A 26,728-nucleotide genomic window follows, 5' to 3' on the forward strand; every position below is an offset into this window, starting at 1 on the left:
GATCCAGCCCCATATCCGCTTTCTGCTCAACAGGGAGCCTGCTTCCGCCCTCTCTCTGCCTTCCTCTCTGCCTACTTGTGATCTGCCAAATAAATAAATAAAATCTAAAAAAAAAAAAAAAAAAAAGAATGGTGTCCCTGAGGAAGTGACCGTTAATGTGATACTCCAAGAAGGAGTTAGCTATTACGAGGAAAGGAGAACCCAGGGCGGGCAGCTGAGGATTTGAGCTAGGAACTGGCAAGAGACAAGGCTGAAGGTTCCTCTCTCTTCTTCCTCCGCAGGTCTGTTAACTGGACTCCTAAAGCTTATCCTGAATCCATCCACTTCACACAGTCTCAGGGCCCCATCAGCCAAGCAACGGCTTAGAACCCCATGATCCCAGTTTCTCTCTCTCTTTAAGATCTTATTTATTAGAGAGAGAGCACACATAGGGGGAGTGGCAGGCAGAGGCGGGCTCCCCGCTGAGCAAGGAGCCCGATATAGGACTCTGTCCCAGGATCCTGGGATCATGACCTGAGACAAAGGAAGATGCTTAACCGACTGAGCCACCCAGGTGCCCCACTCCGTGGTCCCAGGCTTGAACCCGTACAATCCATTTATCCCACGGCTGCGCGGGTGAAGGCAGTAGGAAGCCACTGAAAGAACATGAGCCCGGAAAGGAGATGCTCTTCCTGCGACCAGGTCTCCACTTTGCACACGGAAGAGCTCATCTTAAGCTATCTCTAACCCGGGGCCTGAAGCCCTTCTCTGGACTTGTGGTCAGACTGCTGGAAGGGGCGGGGCCACCGGAAGCGGGAGGGTCTACCGGAAGCAGGAGGGTCTACCGGAAGAGCAGCCCAGAGGGATCGTGCCCGTGAGGACGAAGCCAGCCAGGCTGCTCTGAGTCACTTCACAGTGAGTAATGATTTGTTATACTCCGTGGTCTTCCCTGAATTCTTTAGCCTCCGAGGCGGAGGACTTGCGCAGGGCCGCACTTCCCGTTCAATTCAGCGAAGCAGGTTCGGGGCTTCTTTTGGGCAGGACCGCCTGCTGGATGGCGGGGTCTGGGGGTTGGTGTCGGGAACACACAGAAGGACGTCTTGGGCAGAGGAGCTTTGAAGCCCATGGAGAGAGAGAAATTCATGAGGAAAAAGAGGAAAAGCAAGTGTAGAACAACTATTTTCTTTCTTCCTTCCTTCCTCCCTCCTTTGCTTTTTTTTTTATTTATTTGACAGAGAGAGAGAGAGAGACAGCACAAGCAGGGAGAGAAGCAGAGGTAGAGGGAGAAGCAGGCTCTCGGCTGAGCAAAGAGCCCGATGCGGGGCTCGATCCTAGGACCCTGGGGTCATGACCAGAGCCAAAGGCAGACGCTTAACCACCTGAGCTACCCAGGCGCCCCTAGAACAAGTATTTTCAGTGTCAGAGAAGTAAAGATGGTGAAAGAAGCCAGACACAAAAGGCCACAAGCTGTATGACTCCTTTTAGGGGGAAATACCCCAAACAGGCAGATCCAGAGAGACAGAAAGAGTAGTCCAGGAGAGGGGGTGTATGAGAAGTGATGAGTTTTCTTCTGGGGACGAAATGTTTGGAAAGTAGGTGGAGGTGACTGCTGCATGACATTGTGAATGTATTAAGCACCCTAAGGGGTACGCTGTATAATGGTTAAGTTTACACTCTGTGAATTTTGCTTCCATTTAAAACCAAAAATAAGAAAAGAACAAGGAGGGGGAAAGGACGTAATTCTAGCCGGGAAGAGACTAAGGATTTCATGGAGGGGGTGGCATTGGTGCTGGATCCTGACGGATGGTTTGGGTCTTGTCCTGCGGAGGTCGGGAGGCAGGAAGAGGGTAAGAGTCATTCCCTGAGCCTAAATAAAGATGTGAGCCTTAATTACATCAGTTATCCTCAGGGCAAGCCTTCCAAGAAGGAAGCAATACATTACCCTGTTTTATAGATAGAGGAGGGAGTCCCAGAAAGGGAAATGAGCCGTCTAAGATTGCAGCGCTGGGGAGTAGTGGAGAGCTGGGATCTGATCCAGGCTTAGACTCAGCCAGGCAGAGCTGTCTTCAATAGAAGGAAAAGCACGTACACTTGGAATTCTCCTTTAAGTTAACTTATCCAAAATGGGTGAAAGGAGTCAACATGTAGAAAGGTCCAGTTATAAAAGAAATAAGTCCTGGGCTGCCTGGGTGGTGCAGTCATTTCAGCGTCCGACTCTTGATTTTGGCTCAGGTCAGGGTCTCAGGGTCGTGAGATTGAGCCTCGAGATGGGCTCTGCGCTCAGCACAGAGTCTGCTTGAGATGCTCCCTCTCTCTCCCTAATAAAGAAATCTTCAAAAAAAAATAAAAAAGTAAGTCCTGGACATGTGATGGACAGCTGGTGACTACAGTTAATACTACCGTATTGTACATCTGAAAATTGCTAAGAGAATAGATCTTAAAAGTTCTCACGACAATAATTTTTAAAAATGCATAACTGTGTGTGGGGACGAGCATTCGATGAGTGGGATCATTTCACAGTATATACAAATCCTGGGTCGTCATGGTGTACACCAGAAACTAATAGCATGTTGTATGTTAGTTATACCTCCATAGAAAAAAGAATTTACGCTTCTCAGGTTTTTCATGGAAGACTAATCCACTAGATATATACCCATAACAGCCTTCTTTACAATGTGAAAAACTGGAAATGTGAAATGTTGAGCTGCAAGGGATGGTTAAAATCAAGTTATTGAAGAATAAATACTTGATGACTTGAGAATATGCTTGCAATATATGGTACCAAGTAAAAAAAGGTGTAATATGGAAAAGTGAAGAGTTGCCTATTATTAGATGCATGGGAAAAAAATATATGGAGAAATGACTGGACAGAAAACATGCATCAGGATGTTGGTTAACTTAGGAAGGTGGAATTGTGGGTGATACTCCTCTTACATTTTATAATTTTTTCCCCAGTTTTCGTGTCAGTAAAATGGACATAATATTAGGACTTCTCCCATCAAATTGTTACAAAGACCGAATGAGATAATGTATGTAAAGTCTAAAGCACAGTGTCTGACTTAGGATAAATGCCCAATTAAAATAACTGGAACTAGAAATATTATCAGGCACATGGATTAATTTTGTAACTGGGAACACAGGCAGTAAATGCTATTTCAGAATCCTGTAGAACCTTTTTTGTTTCTCGGCTTTTGTTTTAAATATAGGACACTCCTACATCCCAGCCCCCGGAAGTCACCTCTCTTTGCTCTCTGTCAGTGATATCCTCCTCCAGGTGTGAAACTGGAGGGGGCAGTGAGTCATGGCTGCTTCCACAGGTGCCCTTGAAATGTGAGCTTTACTCAGCTCCATGCTGCTCTGTGTAGAAAGCAACTAGGTTCTTCCAGGATCAGCACTCTGTCCCTAGGCTGCCCCTCCAAAGGGAGTTACTCCACAGAAGGTGACAGGACTCAAAGCCATATCAGCAGATGGTTCTGATGGCCACCAAGACATCTCACTCCCTACTTCCAACCCTAGGCAATCAGGAAGAGCATCTCTGCTCACTTCCTGGGTTCTTGTGGGTACTGACATCAAGGCATCCAATTCAGTCCATGTGGGGCAAAGACTTTTTCCTTTAGAAATAGAGAAGATGTAGCCTCAGCATCATCCCATACCTCTAGGCAGTTCCTCGGAGTAGGACCTGGCCTTTTTTTTGTCTTTCTCTCAAGGTTGGTTCCTACTCAAGGTCACTCTGCCACTTGGGGCAGGCTAGGGAGCTGTGGGTATCATGCCCATATCAATGGCAGTGGATTATATCCTGCAAGGAAACTTGTCTGTCTTTCCCAGAAGGTCTGGTTCAGGGTCCCAATGATGTTTTAGAATTACACAAGCAATAATCGCTTCTCAGCCTTTTGGCTAAGATCAGTTTTAGAATTATACAAGCAATGGAACATTCTAGAAGTATACTAAGAAAGGAAAGGAGAGTATTCCCTTGACATCTCTCATCCATGCCCAAGCCTCTTCTGGAGGTAACCAACCATTGGTGATAGTTGGGCAGGCATATACATATATGCACGTGTGCAGGGTTCTTGGTTTTATTTTTTAAAGAAATGGGAGTATACATGTTGTACAACTTGTTTTTTGTTTTTACCTAATTGACATGTCTTGAAGACCTTTTCCTTGATTTTCAAAATAGATCTACTACAGTCTTTTCTATATAGCTACATAGTACTTTGCTCTAAAACTCTACCAGGGTGCCTGGGTGGCTCATTTGGTCAAGTGGCTGCCTTCAGCTCAGGTCATGATCCAGGGGTTCTGGGATCGAGTCCCACATTGGGCTCCCTGCTCAGTGGTGACTTTGTTCCTCTCTCCCTCTGCTCCTCCCCTACCTTGTGCTCTCTCTTGCTCACTCTCTCAAATAAATAAAATCTTTAAAAAAAAGAAAAAGTTTGGGGCACCTGGGTGACACAGTCAAGTGTCTGCCTTCAGCTCATGTCATGGTTTCAGGGTTCTGGGATCAGGGCCCAGAGTCAGGCTCTCCAGTCAGTGGGGAGTCTGCTTCTCCCCTCCGCACCTCTCTCCCTTTGTGCTCTCTCTCTCAAACAAGTACAATTTTTTTTTAAAAGAAAAAGTTAAAAAAAAGCTAAGCTCTACCAAAGTTTGATCACTTCGCTATTGATAGACATTGTGTTGTTTCCACATTTTCATTACTAGATACAATAATATAATGAAATTCTGTTATAGAGAGCTTTATGCATTCATGCAAATATGTGTAAAACACAAATAAAAGGGAAATTCCTGAGGCGAAGGAGAGGTTCATTTAAAATATGTTAAATATTGCCAAGGGGCCTTTCTGAAATGTGAAATGAATTTCCAAATTCAGTCTTTCGAGTAGATGCTGAGTTGTCTAGATTTAACAGACACTTGTGATATGTGTTTAGGAAAAAGTATTTTAAGTTTGTTTTATCCCTATATTTTCCTTCCTTTCAAGGGATCTCCACAAAGAGATAAATATTTATAGAATAGGCACATTCACTACCTTGAACTTGAATGTAAGATAGAAGAGATAATTGCATAGTTGACCTAAGGGAAAGAGCAATAAAATGCGCTTGGTTGTCTTGACAAAATCCACCACTGCCCACTTGGGAACTCAGTAACAGACTAATTGTCCTCTCCAAGGTAGAGGGGCTCAAAACAAAAACCGACGTTTATTTTATATCATCTTCACAAAAACACCATAAGTTTCTATTTTTATTCTTTTTTAAAAAGATTTATTTATTCATTTGTGAGAGAGAGAAAAAGCATGAATCAAGAGAGGGGTAGAGGGGGAGAATCTTCAAGCAGACTCCCCACTAAGCTCCACGCCCAACCCAGGGCTCGATTCCACCACCCATCAGATCACAACCTGAGCCAAAACCAAGAATCAGACACTTAACCAACTGAGCTACCCGGGTACCCCTATTTTTATTCCGTTTCTACAAGTGAGGTAACCAAGGTTGTAAGAAATCAAATGATTGCCAAGATCCCAGAGTTAGAACAAGACACAACTATGATGTGAACTCAGATCACGTGACTCCCGAAGCCATGCTCTAACCACCATGCTAAAATGCCTCATCCACCACACACCATGACCCTAAGAGCATACCTGCACAGCCCTTTCACAGACACCCTTCTTCATCATCAGGAATTCAGATTCAGTAAGTCATGGCATTTGATGAAGCACAATATCACCACTATTAACATTACACTTGAAGGCTGAGCCAATGCAATAAGATGAGAAAAAAAAAGTATAAGAAACAGAAAGAAACAAAATAGTGTTAATTTGCCGATTGCATGATGGTCCGCAAAGAAAATTAAGAGCATATATATTATAAAGAGTTTAGTAAAGTTGCTGGTTATAAGATTAATATCCCCCCAAACCTGTGAGATTCCTATACTCCAGTAACTATTAATTAAAAATTTCATTTAAAAAATCACAACAGCAAATAAAACTAGAGTTCTTGTAGGAATACATTTAATAAGATATGTGAAATCGTCAGAGAGAAAGTGATGAAAGTTTATTGGAGAACATAAAGAGAAAAATGGAAATCTATACCTTGGTCATAGATGGGAAGACTTGTATTGTAAATGGGCAAATTCTCCCCGATAGCAAAATAATATTAGGTAACAGTAATGAAGATACCGTGGAACTGACATGTAGACAGAGAAATAGAAAAACATAATAAAAAAGGGTCTCAACATGCAGGCATATGGAAATGTGCTAAAGGCAGGAGGTTCCATTATAAATCAGTGGAGACAGATAGATTCCCCAGTCCTGGGGAAACTAGTTATTCACATGAGAAAAAAATAAAATTATATCTCTGTTTCAAGCCATACATCAGTAGTTCTCAATGCTTTAAAATAATTATTGAGGACTCAAAGAGTTTTGTTTATACATCTATCAACATTTATTATATAAATAACCTAAGACTGAAAACTTTTAGAAATATTTATTAATTCATTTAAAAATAATTGCCACAAACTCATTACATGTTAACATAAATAACATTTTTAATTAGGAAAAAAAAAAAAACCTGTTTTCCAAACAAGAAAAACTCCATGAGTGGCACCGTTTTGCATTAACATCTGGTTATTTTCCTATCTGCTTCTACATTCAGTCTGTTGTGATTTTGTTTTGGTTGGAGCACATAAAGAAAATCCAGCCTTACAGGGATTATGTGGTTAGCAAAGAGAAGTAATTTAATAGCCTTTTTAAAGGTTTTTATTTAAATTCCAGTTAACATACAGCATAATATTAATTTCAGGTGTACAGTATAGTGATTCAGCATTTCCATACAACGCCCAGTGCTCATCCTCATCGTGACGAGTGCCCTCCTTAATCCCTGTCACCTGTTTCACCCATCCCACCTACCTACCCCACTCCACCCCTGCCCACCTCCCTTTTGGTAACCATCAGATGTATTTTCTATAGAGTTTGCTTCCTGGTTTATCTCTCTTTTTTTCCCCTTTGTTCATTTCTTTTGTTTCTTAAATTCCACATTTGAGTGAAATCATGTGGTATTTGCCTTTTTCTGACTGACTTACTTTGCTTAGCATGATACTCTTTAATTCCATCTGTGTCATTGTCAGTGGCAAGAGTCCATTCTTTTTTACGGCTGAGTGATATTCCATTGTACATATATATACCCCATCATCAGTTCAACAGTAGATGGACACTTAGGCTGTCTCTGTCATTGGCTATTGTAGTTTTAATTCCAGATTATTGTGGATATTCTTATTTTCTACTAGACCAAAACTCACGAAGTAGTATCTTCAAGGTTAGTTGCAATGTGGATTCTGAAACTATATCAATGAACTTCTTATAGTGTTACATGAAAATCCATTGGTCTATCTTACTCTTTGAAGAAATCTTTTAACCAGGCATAATTTTTTAATGTCATGCATTGGTCATTTAGAAAATATTGATTCACTGAGTTATGCTAATCTCTAAATGTTGATGCATTTCGTCAGAAAAATCCCATTACTTCACATTACTACCAGTGTCATCCAAGAAGTCATGTACTGGGAAGCTGTCAAGCTCATGGGAACAGAGGCAAGTTTTCCAAAACCCTGATTGTCTATTGAAAGCTCAAGTGTTATCACTGGCAACAAATATTCTCAGTTGTTTTCCTTGAAGTGACAGGCTCACTTCATTCACTTTTGAGAAATTGTCTGGCAGACATCCAAGCCTTGAAAATTGTCAGTTATTCTTTTAAGTAAAAATGGCACTCTCTACAGAAAAAAAAGCAGCTAGTTCAAACAATTGCAGTGTTTTTCCTTCAGTGCTTTATACGTCCTTCGCATCCCATTATCTAGAATATTTAAAAGACACATTCTCAAGGGTCCAGAGTCAAAAAAATTAGTAATTCTTTTTTATAACTTAAAAGTTTTTTTTTATTTATTTGACAGAGAGAGAGAGAGAGATCACAAGTAGGCATAGAGGCAGGCAGAGAGACAAGGGGAGGCAGGCTCCCCGCTGAGCAGAGATCCTGATGCAGGGCTCCATCCCAGGACCCCGAGATCATGACCTGAGCAGAAGGCAGAGGCTTAACCCACTGAGCCACCCAGGCGCCCCCAAGAAATTAGTAATTCTTATTGCTTCACCAAGAACATTCTTTTTTTTTTTTTTTTAAAGATTTTATTTATTTATTTTTGTGAGAGTGAGCGCGAGTGGAAGAGGGTTGCAGAGGAAGAAGCAGACTCTCCACCGAGCAGGGAACGATCCTAGGACCCCAAGATCATGACCTGAGCTGAAGTCAGATGCTTAACTGACTAAGGCACCCATCAAGAACAGTCTTAAGTGAAACTGATGTCTACTTGTTTTTAACTGTGAGTGCATAGCAGTGAAGAACATAGTGATTCCTAGCAGAATTGAGTTAAGACTTAAGTCCTAACACATCAATAATTATCTTAAATTAAATGGTCTAAATATATCAACTAAAGTAGCCCCCCAAATTGGCAGAGTGAATAGAAAAACATGATACAGCAATATATTATCTGCAAAAAACCTCACTTCAAATACAACAGCATAGGCAGATTAAAAGTAAGATGACAGAAAAAAGTATACAAATACTAATCAAAAGACAGAAGGAGTGGCTATGCTAATATCAGATAAAGTAAACTTCAGAGCACAGAAAATTACAAGAGGGACATTATATAAGGGTCATTCCATCAAGAAGATATAGCAACCCTATTTATGCACCAAACATTAAAGCATCAAGATATATGAAGTGGACTGACAGAGCGTAAAGGATGGACAGATCCACAGTTATAGTTGGGGGTTTCAACCCTCCACTGTCAGTTCCACGCACTGATGAGATTACTAGACAGAGAATCAGCAAAGATAGAGAATAATTGAAGAGCTCTGTCGATTAACTCAATGTAGCTGATATTTCTGGGACACTTGAGCCAACAATAGTAGAACGCAGTTTCCCCCCAAGAGCCCATGGAACATTAGTCAGAATAGACCACATCTGGACCACAAACCCAAATTTAACAAATTTAAAACAATTGAAAGCATACAAGTTATTTTCTCTGAACATAATGGATTCAGTAACAGGAATGTAACAAAAAAAAACTCTCAACACTTGGAAATTAAACAATATACTTCTAAATAATCCTTGGTTCAAAAAAGAAACCGCAAAGGGAAAAAAAAGAAGAAAATGAAAATATAATATGTCAACATATATGGAATGCAGCTAAGACAGTAGAGAGAGGGAAATTTATAGCACTAAATATACTAGAAAACAAAGTTCTCATATCAATAATCTAAGTTCCTATCTCAAGGACATTTTAAAAAATAGCAAAAAACCCAAAGAACACAGAAAGAAGAAGATAATAAAGATAAGAGCAGAATCAGTGAACCAAGAACATCAAAACAATGGAGAAAAAGCAACAAAATTGGGGCACCTGGGTGGCTCAGTCAGTTGAACGACTGACTGTTGGTTTCGGCTCAGATGGTCTCATGAGTCATGAGATCAAGCCCCATGTGGGGCTCTGCGCTCAGCATGGAGTCTGCTTGAAGATTCTCCCTCTCTGCCCTCCCAACCCACATGTGCACGTTCTCTCTCTCAGATACATAAATAAATCTCAAAAAAACTGTATAGTTTAAAAAAAAAGCAAAACAACAAAAAAAACTGTATAGTTTTAACATACACATACACACTAATACATATATACACAGTATTTATAAATTTGGGGAAATCTGAATTAAATCAACAGATTGGATAAATGTCAGCCTTCTGCTTTTGATATTATCCCATAGTTATGCACAGTTCTCCACTGGGTGAACATGGGTAGAAGGTAGACCAGGATTTCTTAACAGCTGCATGCACAGCACAATTATCTCTAAGATGTTAAAAAAAACAAACAAACAAAAAAAAACAGACAGGCCAGACTGAGTGAAGGTATTTATCACCCACAAATATACCTATGATCAGGAACCAAGTAAAATAACATGGTAAGGAGGAAAAAAAAAAAAAAAGGAAAGGAATGGAGGTTTCCCTGAAGAGGAAATTCAAATGTCCTGTCAACATATAAAAAGATCTTTTACCTCACTGGTAATCAGGAAAATGCAAAAATAAAATAATAAATATCAGACTGGCTAACTTTTAATCATCTTGAGAGCTGACGGTTGTTCAGTGTGGATATTTAAAAAAGACAGCTACTCATACCCTGTTGGGAGCGATGTGAATTTGTACAGTCACAGTTGGGTAAGAGTTTGAGGGTGTTTGCTAAAACTGAAGATGGGCATACTCTATGCTTAGTCCTTTCCCTTCCAGATAAATGCCCTGCCTCAACTCTTGCTTCTGGGCCGAAAAAAAAGATACATCCCAGGATGATCATGAGAGCAGTGTTTGCTAAACGGGGCAAATCAAAAACCCCCCATATATTATCAATAGGACATTGGGTGAAGAATTTGTGGTATATTCATATACTATAAATACTTTGAGCAGTTAAAAAAAAAAAGAATTGGTCTATATGTATCACTGTGCATAAATCCTAAAAATATAATGTTTAGTGGCAAAAGATATGTACGGTGTGATATTCCATATATGTGGGATATATTATGGATATATACATCATACAGTAAAAACATAAGCATGATACGAAGGATACAGGAGTCACTTTTGGAAAGGAAGGGGGCGAAAGAGGGATCTTCAGGGGTGCCCGGGTGGCTCACTCGGTTAAGCATCTGCCTTTATTAGCTCAGGTCATGATCCCAGGGTCCTGGGACTGAGCCCCCACTTTGGGCTTCCTGCTCAGTGTAGAGTTTGCTTCTCCCTCTCCCTCTCTTTCTGCCCCTCCCCCTGCTCTCTCCTTTAAATAAATAAAATCTTTGGGGGGAGAAAAAAAGAGGGATCTTCGGCTGAATTTTTAAGGGTTTTTTTTTTTTTTAATTGATGTGAAATAAAGATCTCAGCAGTAGCCAAATCTGGACGGTAGATATGGGAGTGTTAGGTTTTCTCTGTGCTACTCTTGTGCCTGAAATTAAAAAACAAACAAACAGACAAACAAAACAAAACACACACACACAGAAAGAACCTCATGTTTGCTTCAGGATGCTGGGGCATCTCCCCATGTGAAAACCCACAGCCTCACCCCTAGGGCACTTGCTGTGGCTGGAGCGGGGGGGGGGGGGTGGTAGGGGGGAAGGTGGTGGTTGAGGAGGGGTGTGGGGTAGCAGGGAGAGTGAGGCATGAGGGTGACTCTCTGTAATTGCATTCTCCCAAAGTGGTATCTTTTCGGGTGAGGTGAGAAGTTACTGTGATCTTTTTCAAGGCTACAGCGAAGGTTTACCAGAAGAGGCTGTGTGAAAGCCAAGGGCAGGCTGTTCAGTGGTCCTGTGATAGGGCAGCCACCGCAGGTGTGCAAAGAGAAGCGCCTTTTATGCCCCCTCTCCCACCTCCACATCCTCCTGCCCCCAGGGCTGCTTCAGCCTTCCTGTTAGGACCCGGCTGCTTCTGCTGTTAACAGTGACTCCATGGAGGCTTTTTTTTTTTTTTTTAAGATTTTATTTATTTATTTGACAGAGAGAAATCACAAGCAGGCAGAGAGGCAGGCAGAGAGAGAGAGGGAAGCAGGCTCCCCGCTGAGCAGAGAGCCCAATGCGGGACTCGATCCCAGGACCCTGAGATCATGACCTGAGCCGAAGGCAGCGGCTTAACCCACTAAGCCACCCAGGCGCCCCTCCATGGAGGCTTTTAAAGGCATTTCAAAGACCCTGCCACCCATGATGCCATTAGAAGGAGGCACAGGACCTCGCTCCTGCCGTTGGATTCAGAATGGCGTGTCCGCTCCTCCCCACGTCGGTGCATCCCTGCTAGGATTTCTCGCCCTCAGCACATTGACATTTGGGGCCAAATAAGTCTTCGTTGGGGAGGAGGGGGGCTGACCCGCACATCACAGGTTTAGCAGTATGTGTCTATGCCAGCAGCACGCCTTCAGCCCCAGTTGTGACAGTTAAGACGGGGGCGCCTGGGTGGCGCAGTAGGTCAAGGCTCCAACTCTTGATTTTGGCTCAGGTCATGATCTCAGGGTCCTGAGATTGGGCCCCAATCCGTGCCCAGTGCGGATGTATGCTTGGGTTTCTCTCTCTCCCTCTGGTCCCACCACCCCGCCTCTACCTCTGTCTCCCTCTATCTATCCCTGGAAGGGGGCCAGAGAAGAATGTGTCACACATTGCCAAAAGTACCCTGGTGCCACTTCATCCCAGGTTGGGAACCATTGCCCCAGGCAGTTGGCCGGATGCACAGTTATTGGGTATTTTGGTTCAGGTCACCTGCTACCCTATGGTTTCAGCAGCAGGTTGGGTCCAGGGTGCTTAAGATTTTACTTTTTATTTGTCAGAGAGACAGAGAGCGTGAGAGCACAAGCAGGGGGAGAGGGGAAAGCAGACTCCCCACTGAGGAGGGAGCCTGACCTGGGCCTCGATCCCAGGACCCTGGGATCATGACCTGAGCGGAAGGCAGAGGCTTCAGCGGCTGAGCCCCCCAGGTGCCCGCGCACTCATCCTCTTCACCTCCTGATGCGGCCAGGAAGGTTTGCTTCTCCTTTCCTGAGAGGTTTCCGCAGTGGTGTCCCTCAGCCGGATCGGTTAGGCAGCACGTTATATTCAGGCGGAAACAAATGGGCCTCCCAGAACCCTGTCCAGTTTTTCAGACTCTCTGTGGATGCGTGTTTACAGGCCAAGTCCCACGCACTGAGGGATGACTCTGCTGCTTTCAGAATCCTGGCCTGTCCGCTTCCCAGCCCCCGCGTCTGAGTTATTTGACATCTGGCAACAGAAGGACTGAGTGAGTCCGGTGCACAGCTGCCCCTTGACTAATCTTCTAGAATCAATAACCTGAGTCACTATACCTGACATTTATAGCATCCTCCTTAAAAACATGATCTATTTATTCATTTTTCAATTGCTTCTCTCTCCATGTCCCAGTGAATTAAATCTCTATCCTCCATCCCCGGCCGGGGGGTGGGGGCTTCTCTCTCAAATGCTTTCTCTGTCCAGGCTGCTTGCTGCTCTGGTTCCTGTGGTTTCCTCCTCCAGAAGCACCTTCCTTTTCCTGGACTCCTCTCCCAGGCAAAGGCTTCTTTTCTACAGGTCTCACGCACACAGCCTCCGACCACCTCCGTGTCTGTGCCCCAGACCCACCCTTGACTCCAACTTCAGACAAACCAATGTTTTAGTATAAGTATGTTCCAGATGTGGCATGGGATATACTTATACCTCAAAAATGATTTCTTGGTTGTCTGAAATTCGAAGGTAAAGGGGCATTGTTATCTGTCAGCCCCAGCTGGACTTCTCCTGCATAGCACTTAACTCAGGTGGAAATTAGATTTCTGTTGGTATCATTAGCTCCATTGAGAGCCATGGGTAGGTTCCTTTCTCCCATGTTTTATTCCTGGCTTCTGGCAGCAAGTTTTGAAACCAGAGGGCATGGAATGAACTCTCTTTGGTGAATGGATGAGTGCGAGGTAGAAGGAAGGAAGGAAGGAATGAGAGAGGTTAGGAGGGTGGGTGGGTGGTTGGGAAGGAAGGGAGGAAGGAAGGGTAAGAATAGAACCCATGCAAGGTATGTTCTCTTGACAATGAACTGTGTATAGTTTCCGGAAGCGCTACTCTGCTTTGCACTTCTGTGACTTTGTTGGTTTCCTTCCTTATCCAGTCACCTGAGCACAGGGGTCATTTGTCTGAATGCCCTCCTGGGCTCCCCAGGCTGCGCCAGAAGTCTCTGAGTTCCCAATGTACCCAGATCTTCCCTCTTATGAGGTACTTAACATATGAGATCATTATGTATTAATGTGGCTGTCTCTCTCATCAGCCCATAAATTCCTTCAGGGCAGGCACAGTGGGTCAGTCATCTTGGTATCCCTGGAACTAGGCAGAGCTGGTAGGTAGGTGCTCAGCCAGTGGTCATTGGTGTGTTAAGCTGGTTTGCTGACGGGTCACACTGACTGCCTAGTCTCAATGTGGCCCACCCTTGCTTCTTGCTTTGACCACCTTCAGGCTGATTTTGGCATATAACAACATCAAAAATGAAAATGAAAAACAAAGACAACAAATCCAACTCCAACAGGAAGTAATGTATTTTTTCTTTAATTGAAGCTTTAGGGAGAGATGGTTATCTGACTCATCCCAGAGCAAAATATCTAAATGTCCTCTTACTTTGCATCTCTTTTCCTCGTATACCCTTGATACTTCCCTGAATCTCCTCCAGTTTTGTCCCCCACCCCTCTCTGGCAAGCTGGCTCCAGGGTCCCAAGCACTGCCCCCAACTCCCTGTACCTGTAGTTTTTAGGGTTTTTTTCTTAGGTAGGGCTGTTTAGTCCTCTCTGGACTTTTCCAGTTTGTATCAGAGAATCATCACCCCGCTCAGAGAAGTCTTCTTGGGAGTCCACTTCCTTAGAAGTTGGAGAAGGCTAGGGGAATTTTAAAGCAATCATTTAAATTAGGGCTTCCTGGTTACACCAGAAGGTGGTACTATCCATCTGAAAGTGGGACAGGAATTAAAGTAGAAAATGTGCTAATTCGATGCAGAAAATGGAAGGTTGGTGGCATCAAGACCAGAGCTAATGAGATGTGCCATGTGGCAATGGGAGAGCAACCAAGGGAACAGAGACCTGAGAAGAGAAGAAGAGAACAAAAGTCTGGGGACCAGGGGTGCTGTGTTGAGAATGGGCTCTCGAACACCCTCCCACTGCCCCACCTAAAAATGATGGTGCCTCCTTCCTTAGGCTCTTTCCTACCGATGCTGCTGTGATTTCTTTCCTGCATCAGAGACCCCACTATGGTACACCTGAGCATGATGCCTTTGAATGGAATAGAGAAAAGAACTTGGAGAGGTTCCAGGGGATGCTTCTGAAAACACATACCACTCATTCTACTCTTCCCTTCTACTTTTGTGGTTAGATGCATCTCTGTTTATAAATGTTGGAACTTCCTATTACATTGACCCTTTCATCATGACAAAATGTCCCTCCTTGTCTCTAGTGTTTTTTTTTTTTTTTTTTTTTGTCTTAAAGTCTAGTTTGTTCAACATTAGTAGAATCATTCATGCTCTCCTGTGTTTGCCTGGTATATATTTTTCCATCTTTTCCTTTTCAGCCTGTTTGTGTCTTTGAATCTAACATTTGTCTTTCATAGGCAGCATGTAGTGGGTCTTCCCCATTCCCCTCCTCCAGTCTGACAATCTCTGCTTTCTGATTGGAGCATTTAATCCATTTACATTTAATGTGATTTTTAAAAAATTTTTTATTTACTTATTTGACAGAGAGAGACATTCGAGAGAGGGAACAGAAGCAGGGGGAGGGGGAGAGGGAGAAGCAGGCTTTCCACTGAGCAGAGAGCCCCACATCAGCCTCATCCCAGGACCCTGGGATCATGACCTGAGTGGAAGGCAGGCTTAAGACTGAGCCACCAGGTGTCCCTTTAATGTGATTATGATGTGATTGGATTTACACCTGCCATTTTGCTATTTGTTTTCTCTGTGTCTTTTTATTCCTCTGTTGCTCCTTTAAGGACTTCTTTTATTTTCTATTTTCTAGTGTGCCATTTTAATTCTTTTGTTTGTTTGTTTGTTTGTTTTCCACCATCTTTGTTTTGTTTTTAAGATTTTATTCATTTATTTGTCAGAGAAGGAGAGAGGAAGGCAGAAGGAGAAGCAGATTCCCTGGTGAGCAAGGAGCCCAGTGTGGGACTTAATCCTAGGATCCTAGGTTCATGACCTGAGCTGAAGGCAGACACTTAAGTAACTGAGCTACCGAGGAGTCCCATCACTATCTTATTTTGAGATATTTAGTGGTTGCTCTGGGGCTCCTGTCAATTTTTAATTCTCATAAAATTACAGAATTTTGTATCACTGAATCTAATCACTTCTTTGTCAGATCAGTTGTTTATTCTGCAAGGATTTAGCCAACACCTACTTGTGTCAGACACTGTGATAGACGCTGGGGACTCAAAGATGAACAGGTCCCAGTTTCTGCCCTCTAAAGAGGGATGTGACCCAGACAAAACAGTCAGCCATTATAGTGCAGTATGATTAGTGCTACATTACCGAGGACGCATGGGATAATACATTATGTCCATGAAAGCCAAAAGGAGGGATACCCATTCAACTTGGGGAGATCAGGAAATCCTTCTAAGGAGGCAAGAAGCCCAGGCTATTTATTGAAGAATGAGGAGGAACTAACAGGTCAGAGAAGTGGGAACTGTGTATTCTAGAAGGAGGGAGCAACCTCAAACACAGCCTGGAAACATGTTAAACTGTAAGCCTTGCAAGTAATATAAGGAAATGTTGGCAGCTGGATCTAAGGTCCTGGTAGGGTATGTGGAAGGAGAGAAAGCTAGAAAGGCAAGCTGCTAGGGAGCTAGAAAGGAATTCAGCTGCAGCCTGAAGGCAATGTTGAATTCCTAATGGATTTAAACAGTGGGTCACACTCATATTGTACAAAATGACTCTGTCAATTATTTGGAAGACTCACGAGACAAGAGAGAGTGGGAGACAAGAGTCAGCTTAAGGGAATTGTCAGAGATCAGACATTTAGGTTGGGGGTGAACAAGGACTGGAACCAAGGAATTTGGCTTCTAGTCTGCTACTTTTTCTACTACATCATGTTCACTTTGAATCACATTTTCTTTTGGCATAATTAAGAAATTTTAATATAGTTTCAAAATGAACCCCACAAAATGAATTTAGACTTACATACCTCTCACAATCTAAACCTAACAGAACACCTTTCATCCAGCAATTCCACTTTTAAGAATTTAAACAGAGGAAATAATGGGATAGATGTGACAGAAACTAAAAAAGATATTTACTGTAGCATTGACAATAAGAGCAGAAATATTATGTGGCTTACATGTCCATCAGTAGGGAACTGGTTAGGGGTACCCAGACATTGGAAGATTATGCAGTCATCAAAAAGGATGAGCTACGGGGCACCTGGATGGCTCAGTCGGTTCAGCATCAGACTCCTGATTTCGTCTCAGGTCATGACCTTGGGGTCCTGGGATCCAGCCCTGAGTCCAGCTCCTGCTCAGTGGGGAGTCCAATTCGCCCCCCCCTTATCCCTTTGCCCCTCCCCCTGCTTGCTCTCTCTGTGTGTATCTGTCAAATAAATAAATCTTTAAAAAAAGTTGGGGAGGGGGGGATGAGCTAGTTCTGTATTATTGACATAGGAAGTTGGCCATGATATTTTGAGTGAAAAAATTAGGCTATGTTTACTACATATAATTCCTTTCCTTAAAGAAATACTTAAGGTAATATATGTCCACCAAATTTGGGGGTAGTTTGAGGGTGAGAAATGGCTCTGACTTTCTACTTTTTACATTCTGTATTGCTTGAATTTTTATAATGAGCACATATGACTTTTAAAAGACTTTTTAAAAGCCTACTGACAGCATCTCCTGCAGCCCCTGCAATAAATACCACAAAATTAATTCAATCTCTTACGTCTCCACTGCCTGAAGAGAAAGGAAAATGTCAACTTGTTTAGCCAGAAATTGCTACAAAGAACAGTCAAACATTAACTACAGTCCTTTCTGAGAAAATGGAAGGAAAATCAGGCCAGAAGGTCCTGGCTTCAGTATAGAGGTTAAATTGCCTTGTTGGTGAATGCTTCAAAGGAACGTTCCTTATACACCCAATGTGAGGCTCGAACTCACAACCCGGAATTGTGGGGAAGGACTGTTCCTTAAAATAAAGCTATTTCCTATCTTGATATCTAGTTAACATCAGCCTGCTTTGTTGACTTGGCTCATGTGCATCCAGTATACCGGCTCATTCCATGCATATATTTTTCTCCTTGGGGGCCATGTTCTTGAAGCAGCTACCTCCAGCATCACAGTACCTGGCCTTTCGTGTCAGGGATAAGCAGGGGTGACCAGTTGTATTGTGCACCATTGGGTAGCAAACACTTTCTTATGTTGCAATCTCCATAAAACAGGTAGTAGGGGCAACCAACTAACTTAGATTGCTCCTGGGCTTGGAGTCCTGGAATGCAGGACTTATCAGTGCTCAACTGGGGGCAGTCCCAGGCCAATCAAGATTTTGGAACACCCTGGTGGTGGCCATCATTGTGCATTTTTCAGGTGACATTTTTCTATCCTTCCCCTATTCATTTCAAGCCTTCTTTGTTGCAAGAGATTGTAGATGCTTCGGAGCTCATGTAAATGATTTCTCACAAAATACTCATTGTAACCAGATTCCACTAACTGAACTATTGCTCTGTTCAAAGGAGAGTCTTTCGAATGTAATTTGCTGAGTGTTGAGCTCCATTTTTTCCTGCTCAGCCCCCACCGTGTTCACAGTATAACAGAGTAGTGATCTTGATCTTGTAGCTTCATGCAAAGTCATTTATGGTCAAAAGCCTATTGCATGTTCCCAGATATTAGAATCTGTGTTGAGACTGAGATGTTGTCTGGGCATAGGTGATTTTAGTATGTACTTCAGAAGAGAAACGGACCCGATGGAAGGCAAGTAGGGCCGGAAACTTGACAGTTCTTCTTGGTCCCTTCCAGTGGCTTGTTTGAGAAGGACACATTCAAGCATGACTGCTCTCCATCAATGCAGTTAATAATTAATACTGGCCATGGCTAAGCTTATAATGATTACAAGTTAGACGACAGAAGGAAAAATCAGTTAGGCATTAACAAAATGAGACATAAGTTTTGACACTATGATCTGATTAGGTATAGCTTGACTTTGCAAAATACATTTAAACAAGTATACTGCATGTGTTTATTATTGCAATGCAAAGGAATTAATTTTGCAAGCTCATTTTATGACTTTCTTTTTTAAAGATTTTTATTTATTTATTTGACAGAGATCACAAGTAGGCAGAGAGGAAGGCAGAGAGAGAGGGGAGGAAGCAGGCTCCCCACTGAGCAGAGAGCCTGACTCGGGGCTTGATCCCAGGACACTGGGATCATGACCTGAGCTGAAGGCAGAAGCTTCAACCACTGAGCGACCCAGGCGCCACTTTATGAGACTTTTAAAAAGAGGTTTATGTATTTATTTGAGAGAGATCATGTGCATGTGCCTGTGCACAGGGGGAGGTTGGCAAAGGGAGAGGAAGAGAGAAAAATCTTAAGCAGACTCCCCGCTGAGCTTGGATCCTGAGATGGGGCTCGATCTCCCAACCCTGAGATCATGACCTGAACCGTAACCAAGAGTCAGAGGCTTAACTGACTGAGTCACCCATGTGCCCTTTTTTTTTGAGAGTTAAAACACTCTTGGGATGCCTAGGTGGCTCAGTGGGTTAAAGCTTCTGCCTTCGGCTCGGGTCATGATCCTGGGGTCCTTGGATGGAGCCCCACATTGGGCTCTCTGCTCAGCAGGGAGCCTTTTCCCCCACCTCTCTGTCTCTGCCTGCCTCTCTGCCTACTTGTGATCTCTGTCTGTCAAATAAATAAATAAAATCTTAAAAAAATAAAAATAAAACACTCTTGATATCACAAAAGACCCTCTTCTAGGAGACTGAAAATTATTTGATCCCAGAGGTAGGATTTCTTGGTTTTTTCCATTACGGCTGCTGTTGTCCCATACACTCAGTAGAACCTTGATAAATGTCCTAGACTGAATTGAGGTGCTCGACAAGTGTAGGAGAAATAGAGTTAGTCATTATTCAGTTAGCGTCAAATTAGGGTTTATTATTTAGAAAATTTCTTATTTTTTTAAATAATTGTGATTAGTGGTGGCTGGGTGGCTCAGTCGGCTAAGCATCTAACTTCAGCTCAGCTCATGATCTCAGGGTCCTGGGATCGAGCCCCGCATTGGGCTCTCTGCTTAGCAGGGAGTCTACTTCTCCCTCTCCCTCATCCCCTCCCCCTGCTCATGCTCTGGCTCTCTCTTCTCTCTCTCAAATAAATAATTAAAATCTTTTAAAAAATTTTAAAAATGTGATTAAAAATGGGGAGACCTGATATTTCTCTGAAAATACAAAATTAGGCCATAAAACTTGGCACATGGGAAGAAAAAACTTTTTAAATATTTTTCCTCGAATTCTTGAGTGTGGTTGACTTTTTTGTTCATTCAGCCTTGAAAATGAGTGACCCCTCACAGGTCACTGCCCAGGAGGGAACAGAAAGCTCAGTGTGGTCCCTCTGCTTCCTTCTCTGAAGTGTTATCCCATACCTCCAAAACTTCAATGAGTTTACTAACCACAGATAAACCTTTCTGGATTGGCTATCATGGAGCCAGAAACAAAGACCCACACTATCCCAGCATTCTGGAAGAAGTTCTAAACAAAGGTCAGAACAAGATAATAATATTCACACTTTCAGAGAGCTTCTGCACCACTGGTCATACCCACACACTGACTTCTTTGCTGCTTCTCATCTCCCTCCCTTCTTAAAATGAAGTTTCTATTTTGGAATAATTTTAGACTTAGAGAAAAGTTGTAGTCATACTGCAGAAAGTTCCCATGTCCTCTTCACCCAGTTTCTTCCAGTATTAATATCTTCCAGAACAATGGCACGTGTGTCGAATGAAGAATTTTAGGGATGCCCAGGTGGCTCAGTCGGTTAAGCATCCAACTCTTGATCTCAGCTTGGGTCTCCATCTCAGGGTCGTTAGTTCGAACCCCACATTGGGCTCCATGCTTGGTGTGGAGTCTACTTAAAATTTACCTGGTGCAATACTATTCCCTAAGCCACAGACTTGATTTGAATTCACCACTCTTCCATTAATGTTCTTTTTCTGTTGCAAGCTTCAGTCCAGCCTCCCACACTGCTTTAGTGTCTCCCTTTGTTAACTAATCAGAGCTGCCTTGTCTGAATCAGGACAATGAGTCTCAGTTCCCTTTTCTCATTGGAGTGTGTTAGAAACTAGACAGCAGACCCCAAATGGAATCACTGATGCCAGGCCCCATTGAGACTTGACTTAATTGCAGTTTTAGCTCTCCCAGAAATGGAACCTTAAACCAATCAGGACTTGCCTGATAGATTAGTTACATCCTCTACCTGGCAAACCTGTGCCATCCCCTTAAAGACAGTAACCATGCCATAACCAACCCACCTTTTTGTCTAGTACGACTTTCTTCTTCCTGCTCCCTTCTGGCTATAAAATCTCTTGCCTTGTACCGCTTTTCAGAGCTCTGTTTTATCTACTAGATTGGCTGCTGCCCGAATCGTGATTAAAGCCCGTAAGATCTTTAAAATGTATTCAGTTGGATTTTGTTTTTCAAAAAGTGTGTTCTCCCATTGGACGCATTTACTTATTTCTCATTCATTCAACCAGTAATAATTGAGTCCTTGCCAAGCGCTGGAGAAACAGAGCACGTGTGAGCCCCTCTGTAACAGGAGTCAGGGATAGAGTAACCGTGTGATGGGAAGGAAACTGGCAAGACAGAAGGGCACTGAGCCTGCAGGAGACCAGGGAAAGCCTTTTAGGGGGGACACTGATACTGAACACCTAAAAGCGTGAAAAGGAGGAGTTTGCCAGGTGAGAAAGGCAAGAATCCAAGCAAAGGCCCCCTGCAGAATAGGTTCCCCACTCTGGGAACTGAGAGTAAAACAACCAACCAGGAGGGGATCCAGGCGAGGCTGGAATGCAAGACAGACCGGATGCCGCCTATTTGTGAAATGAAAATGTATGAGAACCAACCAATTTGATAGCTGCATGTTAATCACGTTTTCCCGCATTTACCACAGGCTGGCATGGCCCATTGTCTGTCATTCTCTCCCCTACTGGAAGGTGAGCTTCTGGAAGGAAGTGACTCTGCCTTATTCACCTTGGTTTTCCTCCCTCTCCCAGTGCCCAGCAAGCCATTTGTACACAAAGGATCAGAACGTGTGTTTATTGAGTCAAGTTAGACTTTCGGTTGCATCCCATTCTCGTTACCGTGGCTTTAAATTTTGTGAGTTACATCCAATTTGTCAAGGACTATTTTCTCACTGAGAAAGAGCTGCTCCTTTTCACCTGCTGTGAGCTGCAGGCAGCTCTGCCTCCAAACACTAAAAAAGAGAAGAACCCTCCCTCCTGTCCATAGTGGGGGGGGGGGGTGCCCTAGAACCGTGGAAATGTGTGAGAAAAGGGACCCGATTCCAAACTGTGATTTGTCTCTCTTGGATTCAGAGGAGGAGGAGGAGGAGGAGGGGCGGGAGTGGGCAAAGGGGAAGGGAAGGGAGGAGGACAAAGGGACATCTGAGAGGATGTCGTCAGCGGCTATCTGAGGGTGGCAGCATTATTTTAAGTGACATTTGCTTTCTTTGATAATCTGCAGTATTTTTAATTAAAAAAGACTATGACTCAACCGTGCCTAGGTGATGAAGCTTTTATAAAACCGCAGAAGGACAGAGTTCAGAGAGCTTCCGGGCTGCTGAACATGTGGACAGACAGGGAGACGGGCCTCTGGAAACTCGCCACCCTGCCCCCATACCTCGCCCTACACATCTCTTCCATCGGCTCTTCCTAAATTATATCCTTTTATAATAAACTGATGATCTAGTAAAAAAAAATTAATGAGCATTCATCTTCTTGTTATCAGAATAAAAAACTTAGGTACTTTTATGGGAGAGGGAAAAGCAGCCTCCGCCCTGGGGAGGTCATCTGTTGAGGGATGGAGAGATTTTGCTCTGCAAACCCATTGTCGTTTCCCTGGCCCTGCACCTCCGTTGTATTTGTGAAAGTCTCTCTTCCTTGTGGAGTGCTGTGTGGTGGGACCGGCAGTCAAGATGCCACACCCTTGCTAACCCAGGCTTGGGTACCGGTCGAGCTACACTAACATAGGCATTTGTCTGTGACCTTAGTGTGGCTTCCCCCAACGATCCTGCAGCCACCGTTGGCTCATGGAGCCGGTCCTGTGACCGTGACCGGGGGTTGGGGGGTGGGGGGCCCACTGCCTGAGGGTAGTTTCAAAGGTCAGTATCAGGAGGAGGCACTGGGAAAGTTTGTAGGGTCCGGCCTGCCTTTCTAGGTTCTCATTTCGGGAGCTTTTGCACACAGGAGGTCAGATCTTTTTCAGGCAACACAGCTGACACTGGTTAACTCAGAAATTTGTCTCTCTGTCCTCTCCTTGTGTGTTTGAATCTTGAGCACAGTGTCTGGAGACTGAAGCCAGGAAAGGGTGTGCTGAGTCAGCTTGAATTTTCTGCCACTTGGATTGATTGATTGATTTTGTACCCAGAACTCGGTAGTGATCATGGGTCCTCTTCCTTTCAAAACCTGGCTATTTAGCCTTTTTAAAAATTATTATTACTCTGTAACGATTTCCGCGTGCTTCCAATAAACTCCTTTTTTTTTTTCTCCTTAAGGTTCTCTGCTCTGCAAGCTTACATAAATGGGATCCACAGTGAGACCCACACAGAGTGGTCCCGTCATCCACATACGCTCATAAGCAGAAGTAAAATAAGAATCGCACAGATTTGGGCTGCCTGGGCGGCTCAGTGGGTTAAATCCTCTGCCTTCGGCTCAGGTCATGATCCCAAGGTCCTGGGATCGAGTCCCGCATTGGGCTCTCTGCTCAGCAAGGAGCCTGCTTCCCCTCTCTCTCTGCCTGCCTCTCTGCCTACTTGTACTCTCTATCAAATAAATAAAATTTTAAAAAAGAATGAAATTAATATTTACCCTTAGTACCTTAGATGCATCCTCATATTTTCTATTCACTTTTATTTCATTGTTTAAACTCTGTTTGCAGCCCCTTAAGCTGATCAGGGGGTTACCCCCACACATGGAAAGCCTCTCCGTTATCCAGAGTCGATTTCTGTTGGCTTGTCAACCAGTCCTATCTCCTGTGTGCGGAAAGCCCCCAGACGAGCACCTATGAGAGAAATACCAAACCACGCCACCTGGTCTCTCGGGCAGCATATTCTCCCCACCTGCAGGACAAGCTCTGCAAGCTGAAAGCCTGCCACTGGTGACTGGGAAGAAGCAGGCACAACTGCAAAGGCAGAGCAGCCAGAACTTTCTCCTCCTGCAGCAAACAAACCGTCACTTGGGATCTGACCGCCTTCTCTCTGCCTGGCATTTGTCTAGGCAAGGGGTTGACAAGCCTGCAGGCCAAAGACGCCCACTTAAATGGTTGGGGAAAAAAACAATCCCAAGAAGAAAATCTCACAACGTGGGAAAATGGCATGAGATCCAAATTTCGGTGTCCAGAGATAAAGGTCATAAGGAACATGGCGGTGCCCATTCATTCGGGCGTTCTCGTGCGCGGCAGCTCTGGGGTTCCGCCAGGAGGGCCGAGTCATTTTGAAAGAGACTGTATGGACTGTGCAGCCGAAAGTATTTTCTATCTAGCCCCGCATGGAAAGAGTTTGCCAACCCCTGGCTGAAACGCTAGAGGGAGATTAAAACAAAGGTAAGGCTTGTTTCCTGCTCTAGGGGAGATTAGGATCAATGGGGTGAGGCAGATCAAGGACCCAGGACAGGAAGTATAACAGGAGGTCAGAAATGGAAGAAATTCTTCGAAATACGGGGGGACTGGAAGGCAATATGGGGGCTTCTGGAGGAGGGGAGCCTGAAACCTTGGCAACATGTGTATTCTTTGTAGGTGGGACTTGGAGACAGTCTGGGTGGGACCTGGGGGCTATGTTGACATTTTCTTTTACAGAAGGAGCAGAGATCCGCTGTGCACACCGCAGGAAAGGAGCTGCGAAAGCAGGGAGTTCACTGGACCTGCCACCAAGGCAAGGTAGGAGCACGCTTAAGCAGACAAGAAGAAAGGAGGGTGGCACGGCACCAAGAAGGGAGTCACAACAATATCGACAACAGTAATAATAACAGTTGCTATGCTCAAGCCCTTATCACGTGCTGGGCACTGTGTTCAGTGCCTCGCCTCTACTGATTACTCTCCACCGCTATGATGAGATAGGGACGTATTAGTCCCATTTTACAGATGAGGATGTGAAGGCGGCTGATCCCAGATCAGAGGTGAATTGCAGACCATGGAGGGAAATAAGTCTGTCGGGAGGGAGAGAAGGTGCGGATTAAGGAGGGTGGGGAAGACCAGGCAGGGTGTATTATCCTCAAATTAAAAAGTAAATATGAGGGGCACCTGGGTGGCTCAGTTTGTTGAGCGTCTGCCTCTTGATCTCGGTTCAGGTCATGATCTCGGGGTGGTGGGATCCAGCTCTGATTCGCTCTGATTCGGGCTCTGCCCTGGGCGGGTCGTCCTGCTTGGAATTCTGTCTCTCTCCCTCTCTCTCCGCCCCTCCCCTACTGACTCGTGCTCTCACGCCAATAAACCTTTAAATAAATAAGAACAGTCAACAAAAAATGGTAGAGGTGGGGCACTTGGGAGACTCAAATAGTTAAGTGCCCAGCTTAATTAATTTCAGCTCCGATCATGAGATTGAGATCGAGCCCTGGGTGTGGAGCTTGCTTAAGATCCTCTCTCCCTCTACCCCTCTCTTTTTCTTTCTCTCTCTCTCAAAAAAAAAAAACCACATACATCCATCTATCCATCTGTCTGTCTATCTATCTGTCTGTGGTAGAGGAGTTTGCCCTTGATGTCAAAGGCAATGGGAAGTTTGGGGGAAAGAGGAGATAAGCCAAAAAGGAGGGGGATAAAAATGCTGGTCAGCAGCAGAGCAGGCAGAAGTGAGGGCAGGACACCAGCCCCAAGGCACGTCCTGCACCTTTGAAATTCACAGCCGGCGTTAGCCTGTTGAAGATCCCTACCATCAAGATCTGTGCACCACTAAATTTTACCCAGCAATTCCCAAGCTCACGGCCCCGAGTCCTCCCTTTTTCTTAGAAAACCTATTACCAGCTGCTCTTTCTCAGAACACGGCTTAGGAAATACTGCCTTTGAGAAAAGGCCTCCGGTCATATGAGAGATCATGTTATTGGACCACGAGCGTCCAGATGGCGGATTTCATAAATGTGGCAAAAAGACAAATGGATGCACGGATTTCTTTCTTTAAACCCTGCCTCTGATTTGCCTCTGTGAGGAGTCTCCAGATCTTATACACCGAGCCGCTGCGTATGTCAAGCTAGTAAGTAATGGAACACCAAGGGGTTTGGACTCCCTTGCCAACTCCAAGCTGCTTGGCTTTATTTTTAGATAATACAAGTGGCAGCTGAGTACGTACTGTAAATCGAGACACCCGATTCCAGTCCCACAGAGGCCAAAGTGATTTCTTTCTCAGGGCCATTTTTAGAAGCTTGTGAACATCCTTCCCAGTATCCCTACCTCCTGGAAAAGAAGCAACATGCCTCAGTTGCTTAGGAATCAATTACTGCAGTGCAATTCGGCAGACACGCACGGAATTCCTAGTGTGTGCCAATTCCCGTGTTTAACAGCGTCTTCTTTGAAAGGAAGATCTGTTAACCAGGCAGGGTTGGGAGATATGTCACAGGATATATGGAAATGACCCTGAACTTGAAAATATATACATACATACATGAACTTGAAAATATATACATACATGTGTACACACACACACACACACGAGATAATTTTCATTTGCTGGGCAGCAACTTAGCCTCTCTCAGCTTCAATCAAGCTGAACATCTGGATGGTGCTTTCAAGTCCATAAAATGTTTGGCATCAAGAGATCAACGTCTGGATAATTAATAGACTGTGTTCTTCCTCATTTTTCCGTCCCCTCTGGACTCGTTTGCAAGTACAGACTTTCCCCAGACCAGGTTTCATTTGAAATCATTTTCAGCTCTCAAGGATGATTTTCCTAACCGTTAACTCTTGAAAACGTGTCGCTTTCTCTGTGCGGGAAAGCTAGTTTAATTCAGAACCTGATCTCCCCCTGCTTCCTCTTGAGGAGGGCACGTGG

The 26,728-nt window shown here is 44.0% G+C and overlaps 1 protein-coding gene and 1 long non-coding RNA gene across 2 annotated transcripts in view; one reads left to right on the plus strand and one right to left on the minus strand.

Annotated features, from left to right (window-relative positions):
• Positions 1–26,728, minus strand: part of BMERB1 (bMERB domain containing 1) — a 105,639-nt gene that overhangs the window by 61,526 nt on the left and 17,385 nt on the right. The gene's annotated exons all lie outside the window — the stretch shown is intronic.
• On the plus strand, positions 848–24,728 carry LOC116581208. The gene is made up of 3 exons (XR_004281954.1): positions 848–894; positions 23,632–24,294; positions 24,547–24,728. It is a non-coding gene; the product is annotated as an uncharacterized LOC116581208 (long non-coding RNA).

Source organism: Mustela erminea, chromosome 20 (genome assembly GCF_009829155.1).
Source record: "Mustela erminea isolate mMusErm1 chromosome 20, mMusErm1.Pri, whole genome shotgun sequence".
Lineage (NCBI taxonomy): Eukaryota > Metazoa > Chordata > Mammalia > Carnivora > Mustelidae > Mustela > Mustela erminea.